Here is a 10,315-nt window from a genome sequence, read left to right as displayed (position 1 = left end):
GAACCGTGCTGCTGGCCTGCCTCGGTCTGCTTTCAAAGCCAGCGATTTAGCCCTGTGCAAAACAGCCCCTGGGAGGAGCTTGTTCCCCATTGTTCAGAATGGAGACAACTTGTCCATCAAACTGAATTAGTCTTTGAGTCCCAATGTCTTATTGATGATGCAAAGCGGTGGCAGAGATGGAAAGAAAAGGAAGCAAATCCTGGTCTCCGGATTTCACTGTCTCATTAGACATTCTTTCCCTGTGTCCAAAGCTCTGCGGCTCTGTTCAGCCACATGAAGACCCAGGGTAGAAATTCACGACCCTGAGTAGACGTCACCCACAAATTGAGGGACTGCTGATGACAACGAGGGTCAGAGTCAGTGTGCAGTGTGCCCTCCTTTTACACGGCATTACATAGAACATAGAATTTACAGTGCAGAAGGAGGCCATTTGGCCCATCGAGTCTGCACCGGCTCTTGGAACGAGCACCCTACCCAAGGTCCACACCTCCACCCTATCCCCATAACCCAGTAACCCCACCCAACACTAAGGGCAATTTTGGACACTATGGGCAATTTAGCATGGACAATCCACCTAACCCGCACGTCTTTGGACTGTGGTAGGAAACCGGAGCACCCGGAGGAAACCCACGCACACACGGGTTGAACGTGCAGACTCCGCACAGACAGTGGCCCAAGCTGGGAATCGAACCTGGGACCCGAGAGCTGTGAAGCAGTTGTGCTATCCACAATGCTACCGTGCTGTCACATGAAGTAGTGGCAGCACGGTAGCATTAGTATGGGAGGATTTACGCACAGCAAATTCAAACCAGGAGAAATTTTTATCTTTCCTGAATTTCATTTCTGAACTGACAGTGATGCCTTTGTAAACTTCTTTCACAGGGGCTTAGAAAGGGATTCGCAGACAGGAAACACACAACCAATCCTCACATCAAATTCTGAGAGCTCCATTCGGGTATCAGGATCTGGAGATTATCGACCTTTGTTCCTTTGTTTGTAAGCATTGAGTTCCATATCATTATCACTCACTGTATAAAATGTCTACCTCCTATCTCCCCTGTTGATCTTTGTCACAATCTTAAATCTGTGTCACGTAATCCTTTTACAATCTACTGATGGGGGAACAGTTTTTAAAAATCTTTTGCTGGATTTGCCATTGTCGTTTCTGGTGCCTGGGTCGATGCCGGGTGGTCCGTCTGGTTTCATTCCTTTTTCATGTTTTTGTTGTGGTTGAATCAGCTTGGACCAGTCCATTTAGGATCCAGAACACAATTGAAGTCTCCTCCAAGAATCAATTGATCTGCATCCAGGTCTGGGATGGATTCCAACAATTTTTTTTACAAGTGTTTCTCTGAGATCCCCTCATAAAAAAAAAGATAGAGAAGCAGAATTGGGCCATTCAGCCCATCGAGTTTGCTCTGCCATTCGATCATGGCTGATATGTTTCTCATCCCCATTCATCTTGTGTTGTAGCTCTCCTGAAATGAATGTGAACATTGCATTTGCCTTTCTAACTGCCAACTTTCCTTTATTTGTTCTTGGGATGTGGGTGTTGCCTTGGCCCAATGTTACTAATCGTAATCAGTTCACAAAGCATAATTTATATCAAAAATATCCATTTCTATCCAGGTTTATTACCCAACATGTGTAGCAGCTGAGAATGTGCTCGATCCACATGACAGAAGCTCCTCGCACATGCGCAGAGTCCGGCTGTGACTGGAGCATGCGGCGTTCGGGCTGTGATCGGCGCATGCGCAGTTCAGGTTGTCGTTGATGGTGTGAGGAGCGGGAAAGAAACAATTGAGCAACTTTCAGGATTGGAGCCGGTGGTGTCCGGGGAGCAGTAGAAGCTGCGGAGTGAGCCGGGAGGCTTCATAAATACCCCGTGTTGGCTTCAACTCCCGAGCAAAATGTTAACGGTCCCGTCTTAAACAGCACTGAACAGAGTGAGAGCTGAGCGGTGACAGGCCCGGGTTACCGGCCGCCATCTTTACAGAGGACAATGCGCTGCAGGGTAGGGGCTGGTTCAGCTCAGTGGGCTAAGACAGCTGGCTTGTAATGCAGAACAAGACCAGCAGCATGTGTTCAATTCCCGTTCCAGCCTCCCCGAACAGGCGCCGGAATGTGGTGACTAGGGGCTTTTCACAGGAACTTCATTGATGCCTCCTTGTGACAATACGTGATTATTATTATTATGCACTGCGAGCCTGGACCGGATGCCAACTCTCCCGGATTGACTGACTGGAGTCTCCAGGATTTTATTTTAATCATTTGTGGGAGTCACTGGCTGGGCCAACATTTATTGCCCATCCCTAATTTCCCTTAAACCGAGTGGCTTGCTCGGCCATCTCGGAGGGCATTTAAAGAGCCAACCACATTGCTGTGGTTTGGAATCATGTCGGCCAGGCCAGGTAAGGATGGCATTTTCTTTCTATTCATTCACGGGATGTGGGTGTCGCTGGCTGGGCCGGCATTCACTGCCCAGCACTAATTGCCTTTGAACTGAGGGCATCTCAGAGAGCATTTTAAGGGTCAACCAGCTGACTGTGGATCTGGAATCACCTGTAGGCCAGACCAGGTAAGGATAGAAGATTTCCTTCACTGAAGGACATGAGTGAACAAGATGGGTCTTTGCAACAATCGACAATGGTTTCATGGTCATCAGTAGACTTTCAATGAATTCAAATTTTACCTTCTGTATTGGTGAGATTCATACCTGGGTGTCTGGAAAACCATTGGGACAGTCAAAAATATTTTTGTGACACTGGAACATGATTAGGACAGTACAAATATTAAATTTTGGTCTCTGGAAAATCATTAGGACAGTAAAAAGGATTTTTAAACATTTCTCTTCAGCGGATATAAAAATATTGAAAATGGGATGAAAGTTGTTTGGCTGACAGTCAATCACTGTCCTTTTTTAAAATAAATTTTGAGTGCCCAATTCATTTTTTCCAATTAAGGGGCAATATAGCATGGCCAATCCACCTACCCTGCACATCTTTGGGTTGTGGGGGTGAAACCCACGCAAACACGGGGAGAACGTGCAAACTCCACACGGACAGTGACCCAGAGCCGGGATCGAACCGTAAGACAGCAGTGCGAACCACTGCACCACTGTGCTGCCCGAGTCAAACACTGTCCTGTAAGGTAATGAGTTCTTTTGCTTCCCAATTGGCCGAGGACGGCAGTGTGTCACAAGGATGGATGTGTTGACCGATTAAAGGCTGGAGGATGGAGGCAGGTCATGTGATCAAACCTCCAGAAATACATTTAATCAAAGTTGGTGAGGAGAGAATGTTGTGAATTTCTATCCTAAACTGACAGTGAATGTTCTGTAAATTTACAGAATACTGGAAGTAGAGGTTTAACAGACGGGAAACACAAACCAAACGTCACATTGCGATCTGACAGAGTCACTCGATTCATCAGAACCTGAATTTCAGCAGCATCTGGGTGTGGAAGGTAAAAGGTTTGACTGTTCTGTCTGTGAGGGAAGATTTCAGGTCTCAGTGTGACTGGAAAAGCCCCGAGATTCACAAACCCTGGTGAGACCAAACCTGGAGAACTGTGTTCAGTTCTGGGCAACAAACCTGAGGAAGGATAGAATGTCCTCGGAGGGAGTGTAGCACAGATTTACCGGAGTGATATCTGAACCCCCCAGGGTTAAATTACAAAACTAGATTACACAAAAGAGTCAGAGACATGATGGCACAGAGAATGGCATTCGGTCCATTGAGTCCATGCTAGCTCTCTGGGGCAATCCAGTCGATCCCATTCTCCTGCTCTATCCCTGTATCCTCGCAGGTTTATTTCCCTCAGATGTCTATCCAATTTCCTTTTGAAATCAAATCATTCATTGTGTCTATTTTCAAACTCCCTCATAGGCAGCAAGTTTCAGGTCATTGCCGCTCGCTGTGTAAAAACATACATCTCATATCACCTCATATCTCCTGTACCTTTTACATAAAAACTAGGAACAGGCCACTCGGCCCCTCGAGCCTGCTCAGCATTCAATAAGATTGCGGCTGGTCTCATTCTAACCTCAACTCCACATTCCTGCCTACCCCTGATAACCTTTCACCCCCTTGCTCATCATGAATCTATCCAGCTCTGCCTTAAAAATATTCAAGGACTCTGCTTCCGCTGCCTTTTGAGGACGCGAGTTCCAAAGTCTTCCAACCCTCAAGAGAATAAAAAATCCTCATCTCCATCTGAAATGGGTGACCCCTTATTTTGAAACAGTGATGCTCTCGTTCTAGATTCTCCCACAAGAGGAAACATCCTCTCCACATCCACCCTGTCAAGACCCCTCAGCATCTTATATAGATCAATCCGGGTTTTACCCAAAACTTTAAATCTGTGTCCTGGCTGCTTGTACGACCAGTAAATGGAAAGAGAGTTTCTTTGTCCACCTGATGGAAACCTGGCATAATCTTGTGTCCCTGAATCAAATCTCAACTCAACCTCCTTTGCTGGAGCCATTCTGGTAAATCTCCTCTTCACCTTCTCCAAGAACCTTCACATGCTTCCTGAAGAGTGGTGACCAGAGCTTTATAAAGATTCATAGAATAGAATTAGAGCCATAGAATTCCTACAGTGCAGAAGGGGGCCATTCGGCCCATCAGGTCGGCACTGATTCTCTGAAAGGGCACCCTGCCTAGGCCCACAGTCCTACCCTGTCCCTGTAACCCCATAGCCCACCTAACCTGCACATCCCTGGACACTAAGGGGCAATTTATCCAGGCCAAACCACCAAACTTTCACTTCTTTGGACTGTTGGAGGAAACCTGAGCACCGGCTGGAAACCCACGCAGACACGGGGAGAAAGTGCAAACTCCACACAGTCACCAAGGCCAGAATAAAACCCAGGTCTCGAGCACTGTGAGGCAGCAGTGCTAACCACCGTGCCACCAGAAGTATAGTTTTGGTATCAGTATTACTGTTTATGAAGCTCAAGATCGAAGTTGCTTTGCCATCTATTCTCTTTAGTATGACTTGTAGATATTCAAAATCCCTCTTCACCTCTTTCTCTCTCCTCCCAAAGAGGCCAGTTGGGTTTTTGTGACAATCAAGCAGTTTTCATGGTCACGTTTTCCCAGTGTCGACCCCACAAATGACCAGATTCATTCAGCTCAATTTCACAACCTGCCTTTGTGTTTCTGTGGGTTCTCTCTCACTCCCTATTTTCTGTTTTAAATCAGTTTCACAGGGTGTTCGAAGGGGAGGCTTCAAAGTCCAGAAACTCAAACCAAGCATCACATCAGGATCTGACAGAGTCCTCAATTTATCATATCCTGAATATCAGTGGATTTTGAACATGGAAGGAAAAAGCATTGTTCACAGTGGGGAGAAGCCATATACGTGTTGTGTGTGTGGACGAGGATTCGCTCGATCATCAGGCCTCACAAGCCTTAAATGCAGTCACACTGAGGAGAAACCGTGGAAATGTGCGGACTGTGGGAAAGGATTCACTTCCCCATTCCAGCTGGAAATTCATCGACGCAGTCACACTGGGGAGAGACCATTCCCCTGCTCCAAATGTGGGAGGCGCTTCACTCATTCATCCACTCTGTCCGCGCACCAGTGGGTTCACACTGGGGAGAGACCATTCACCTGCTCCAAGTGTGGCAAGGGATTCACTCAGTCATCCGCTCTGTCCACACACCAGCGGGTTCACACTGGGGAGAGACCATTCACCTGCTCCAAGTGTGGCAAGGGATTCACTCAGTCACCCGCTCTGTCCAGACACCAGCGAATTCACACTGGGGAGAGACCATTCACCTGCTCAGAGTGTGGGAAGGGATTTACTATTTCAGCCCATTTGCTGAGACACCAGCGAGTTCACACTGATGAGAGACCGTTTCGATGCCCAGACTGGGAAGTGCTTTAAAAGTTCTGGGGATCTGATGCGCCATCAACGTGTTCACACTGAGGAGAAACCGTTCAGGTGCTCTCACTGCGGAACTGGGTTCAGACGATCATCTAACCTCACTGTACATCAGCGAATTCACACTGGGGAGAGACCGTTCACCTGCGCCGAGTGTGGGAAGGGATTCACTCAGTCATCCAACTTGTCCACACACCAGAGAATTCACACTGGGGAGAGACCTTTCGCCTGCGCCGAGTGTGGGAAAGGATTCATTCAGTCATCCGCTCTGTCCACACACCAGCGAGTTCACACTGGGGAGAGACCATTCACCTGCGCCGAGTGTGGGAAGGGATTCACTCAGTCATTCGCTCTATCCACACACCAGCGAGTTCACACTGGGGAGAGACCGTTCACCTGCTCCGAGTGTGGGAAGGGATTCACCACTTCACCCAACCTGCTGAGACACCAACGAGGCCACAGGTAACCACAGTGATTGGATTTTGCTGTTCCTCACATTCAGGACTGAACCATATTCATTTGGGTCTCTTTCTGCTGATAACAATTCCAGCCCATTTACAGGGGCTAATATTCTGGCTTCCGGTAATAAAGTGACTTCCGGTGGCGTTCGCGAGCAGAGCGGCCGCGATGAGGAGAAGCTCCTGCTGGTCCACGATATCGCGGTCTTTTTCGGGGGGCTCCCCGCTGTTTAAAATAAAATTAACTTCTCCGGGGTCGGCCCTGCCTCCCTCGCCCAAGCATCAAAGCTCCGTTTCAGGGAGCCGGAGGGTTGGAAGGATGAGGGGGGAGGGGGGGCGGGGGGGGGGGGGGGGAGACTGGTCCCGGTGGGTTCGGCGGAGCGGCTGCACGTGGAGGAGGAGCGGGACAACCTGAAAGCCGGACCTGAAAATTTGAAAGGAGCAGCGGGGGCGGAGCCAAACAAGCCGAGGCGGCAGGCCCAAAGCCAGGGCGTGATGTAGGTGAGATGTCCCACATCGGATGTCCCGCCTAGAATGTGGTAAGAAGACTGAAGCCCGATCCCAGGGAAATTCTGGAGGAATACAAAAAAGAAGAGAAAGATGTTTTAAAGAAATTTGGTGAAAACATTTTTTTCTCCCTTTTTTGAAGGAAGAAAATGTTTTTGTTTTTTCTATTTAAAAAAAAAGAAAGGATTGAAGAAGGAAAGAAGGTGGAAAAAAAAAAAGGAAAAATAATAAGCCGTTAAAGGATGTGAAAAGCAGCGTTGAGAAAGGTTGGAAATGTTGGCTCGCCGTTGAATGAGAAGACGAGCAAAAGTGCTGACAAGATGGCGGATGCCGGACCGCATGGTGGGTCAGCACTACTTACGGTGTAGAAGATGACCGAGGTGATGGTGGTGGAGCTGGAAAAGCAGTTTGTGAGGCACATGGAGGCGTTGAGGAAGGAGACGGCGATCGCATTGAAGTCATTGGTGGAGGAGGCAATCGCCCCGGTGAGGATAGCTGTGGCAAAGACACCGGCCGAGGTGAGAGAGCAGGGCGAGAAGATGAAGGAAGTGGAGGAGGCCGTGTCGCAGCACATCGACCAGCTCACCTCGATGGGGGACGAGCTGCGGAGGGTGGTGGAGGTCAACAGAGGACTCCGAGCAAAGCTCAAGGACTTGGAGAACCGCTCGAGACGGCACAATCTGAGAATTGTGGGCTTGCCCGAAGGGACAGAGGGTCCAAGGCCAGCAGAGTACTTCGCTAAGAAGCTGGCGGAGTTGATCGGGGAGGGTGAGAACCCCTCCCGGTACGAGCTGGACCGAGCTCATCGGTCATTAAGGCCGAAGCCCAAAGTGAATGAGCCGCCAAGAGCAGTAATTATCTGCTTCCATAAGTACTGCATGAAGGAGAAGGTGTTAAGCTGGGCGAAGGAGAAGCGCAAGGTGCAGTGGGATGCTGCTGGAGTTTGGATCTACCAGGACTTGATGGTGGAGTTGGCAAAAAGACGAGCGGCGTTCTGGCGAGTGAAAGCGGCACTGTAAAAAAAGGGGGTGCGAAGCTGAGGGTGACGTATGATGCCAAAGACTTTTATTTCGAGACAGCGGAGGCAGCTGAGGCATTCGTGCGGGCAGAAGGCTTGGGACAGACGTGAGGAGCGGAGCTGGAAGAGGGACTGGGCTGTGATTGGGGAGCTGGAAAATGTATCAATGCTATAACTTTCTTTTTACTGACGTGTATTGTAATTTAATTCTCTTCACATTGTTCCAGAGTTCAGGTTATTGGTTGGGTTGATTGGCATTCTGTGTTGCGACGGTTATATCTTAGTTTAGTGAATTGTACGGGTTGGATTGTTGTTCTTGCTTTTTCTTTCTCTGGGACTGGGTAGGAGGGGACGGTATTTCTTGGCGGGGAGCCATTCGCGCTAGCTAATTAAAGTCAGCTAGTGAACGGAGGTGAGGTGCGAGGAGGGCTGCGGACATTGGAGCCTGGTTAGCAGGTTTCGATGGGCCTACGAGGCAAGCGAAGGGGGGATAGTGGGGCGGGGGGGGGGGCGGGGTTGATGCTGACAGATGTTTTTTCAAGAGGAAATGTTGGGGGGGATTTGGGAGGGGGGGGAAGGGGTTTGATGTTAATGGATAGGGGCGGGTCAAGCTCAAGGGGCAGGACCCGGTGGTATGATGATGGTGGATAAGCAGGGTGGGGTGGAGTGAGAGACCCCCCAGTTGGGATAGTCATATGGAATGTGAGGGGGTTAGAAGGTCCGGTCAAGAGGTCAAGGGTGCTTGCGCATCTTAAAAGTTTGAAAGCAATGTAAAAGATGTAGCAATGCTGCAGAAGACTCACTTGAGGGTGAAGGAGCAGGTGAGACTTAAAAAGGGCTGGGTTAGTCAGGTGTTTCACTCTGGATTTGATGGAAGGGCTCGAGGGGTAGCGGTGCTGGTCAGCAAAAGAGTACGCTTCCAGATGGAGAAGGTGGTGGCAGATCAGGGGGGTAGAGTTGTGATTGTGACAGGGACACTGGAGAGGAGGTTTGTGGTGCTGTTCAGTGTATATGGCCCCAATTGGGACGATGTGGGATTCGCAAAGAAGGTGCTTGGGGCCATCCCCGACTTGGACACACACAAACTGTTGGTGGGGGGGACTGGAACTTGGTGCAGGAGCCTAGGTTGGACAGGTCACAGCCGCGCTTGCTGGTCCCATCAGGGGGGGTGGGGGGGCAAAGGCGCTGGCTGGGCTAATGGTGGAAATGGGAGGGGTGGACCCTTGGAGGTTTCTGCACCCGAGGGAATGGGAGTACTCGTTTTTCTCAGCAGTCCATAAGGTCTCGCAGATCGACTTTTTCGTGGTGGGAAAGGCTTTGCTGGCTGGGGTAAGGGGTTGGAATACTCGACAATTGCAGTGTCAGATCACGCTCCACATTGGATGAATATGGTACTGGAGAAGGGGGCAGCGCAGAGACCGGGGTGGAAATTAGATGTGGGACTTTTGGGGAACGAAGTGTTCTGTGACAAAATTGAAAAGGTAATTAAGGAATATGTAAGTTTCAACTGTCCGGGTGAGGTGTCGAAGGCAGTTGTCTGGGAGGCTCTAAAGGCGATGGTGAGGGGGGAGGTGATTTTGTTTAAGGCCAGGGTGGACAAAGAGGAGATGTTGGAGCGGCAGAGGGTAATAGATGAGATGTTGGAGGTAGATATGAGTTATGCCGAAGATGGGGACTAAGCAAAGCTGGAAAAGAGGAAGGAACTACAGGCGAGCTTTGACCGACTATCTACCAGGAAGGTGGTGCGCCAGCTGAGACGAGCAAGGGATGCAGTTTACGAACATATGTTAGCAGGTCAGCTCCGGAGAGAAGCAGCGGCAAGGGAAATAGTTCAAGTGAGGGTTAGGGCGGGGAAGTTGGTGGTAGCTCTGCAACTGATTAACAAGGTTTTTGAGGAATTTTATGAGGGGTTGTCCAGGTCAGAGCCACCTGGGGGAGACCGTGAGATGCAGGAATTTCTAGATGGGTTGGAGTACCCGAGGTTAGGGGAGGGGGACAGGACTACATGAGAGGGAGTGATAGTGGAGCAGGAGATAAAGGATGCGATTGGGAGGATGCAGTCGGGGAAGGTGGCAGGGCCGGATGGGTTTCCGATGGAATATTATAAAAAATTTAAGGATAGGCTGGTACCCCTGGGGATGTTTGAAGAGGCGCGAGGGAAGGGGGTGTTGCCACAAACCTTGTGGCTGGCATCGATTTCACTGTTGCTAAAAAAAGATAAGGATCCGATGGAGTGTGGGTCGTATAGGCTCGTATCGCTTCTGAATGTGGACGCAAAAGTATTGGCGAAGGTACTGGCAGGTAGGCTGGGGGAGTGCCTCCCGAAGGTGGTATGTGAAGATCAGACGGGGCTCGTGATAGGGAAGCAGCTCTTTTCAAACGTTAGAAGTGTATTGAACGTCGTTATGGTACCGGCAGAGGGGAAGGAAACAGAGGTGGTTG

At 49.6% G+C, this 10,315-nt stretch overlaps 1 long non-coding RNA gene across 1 annotated transcript; it reads left to right on the top strand.

Annotated features, from left to right (window-relative positions):
- Nucleotides 1–1,774: 1,774 nt before the first annotated feature.
- Nucleotides 1,775–5,323, top strand: LOC140419411 (uncharacterized). The gene is made up of 3 exons (XR_011945766.1): nt 1,775–2,411; nt 3,350–3,465; nt 5,205–5,323. It is a non-coding gene; the product is annotated as an uncharacterized lncRNA (long non-coding RNA).
- Nucleotides 5,324–10,315: the final 4,992 nt, after the last annotated feature.

The sequence above is a fragment of the Scyliorhinus torazame genome, chromosome 5 (assembly GCF_047496885.1).
Source record: "Scyliorhinus torazame isolate Kashiwa2021f chromosome 5, sScyTor2.1, whole genome shotgun sequence".
In the NCBI taxonomy this organism is placed as follows: Eukaryota; Metazoa; Chordata; class Chondrichthyes; order Carcharhiniformes; family Scyliorhinidae; genus Scyliorhinus; species Scyliorhinus torazame.
The sequence above is the reverse complement of the archived record's forward strand: the minus strand, read 5'-3'. Positions and strand labels throughout refer to the sequence as shown.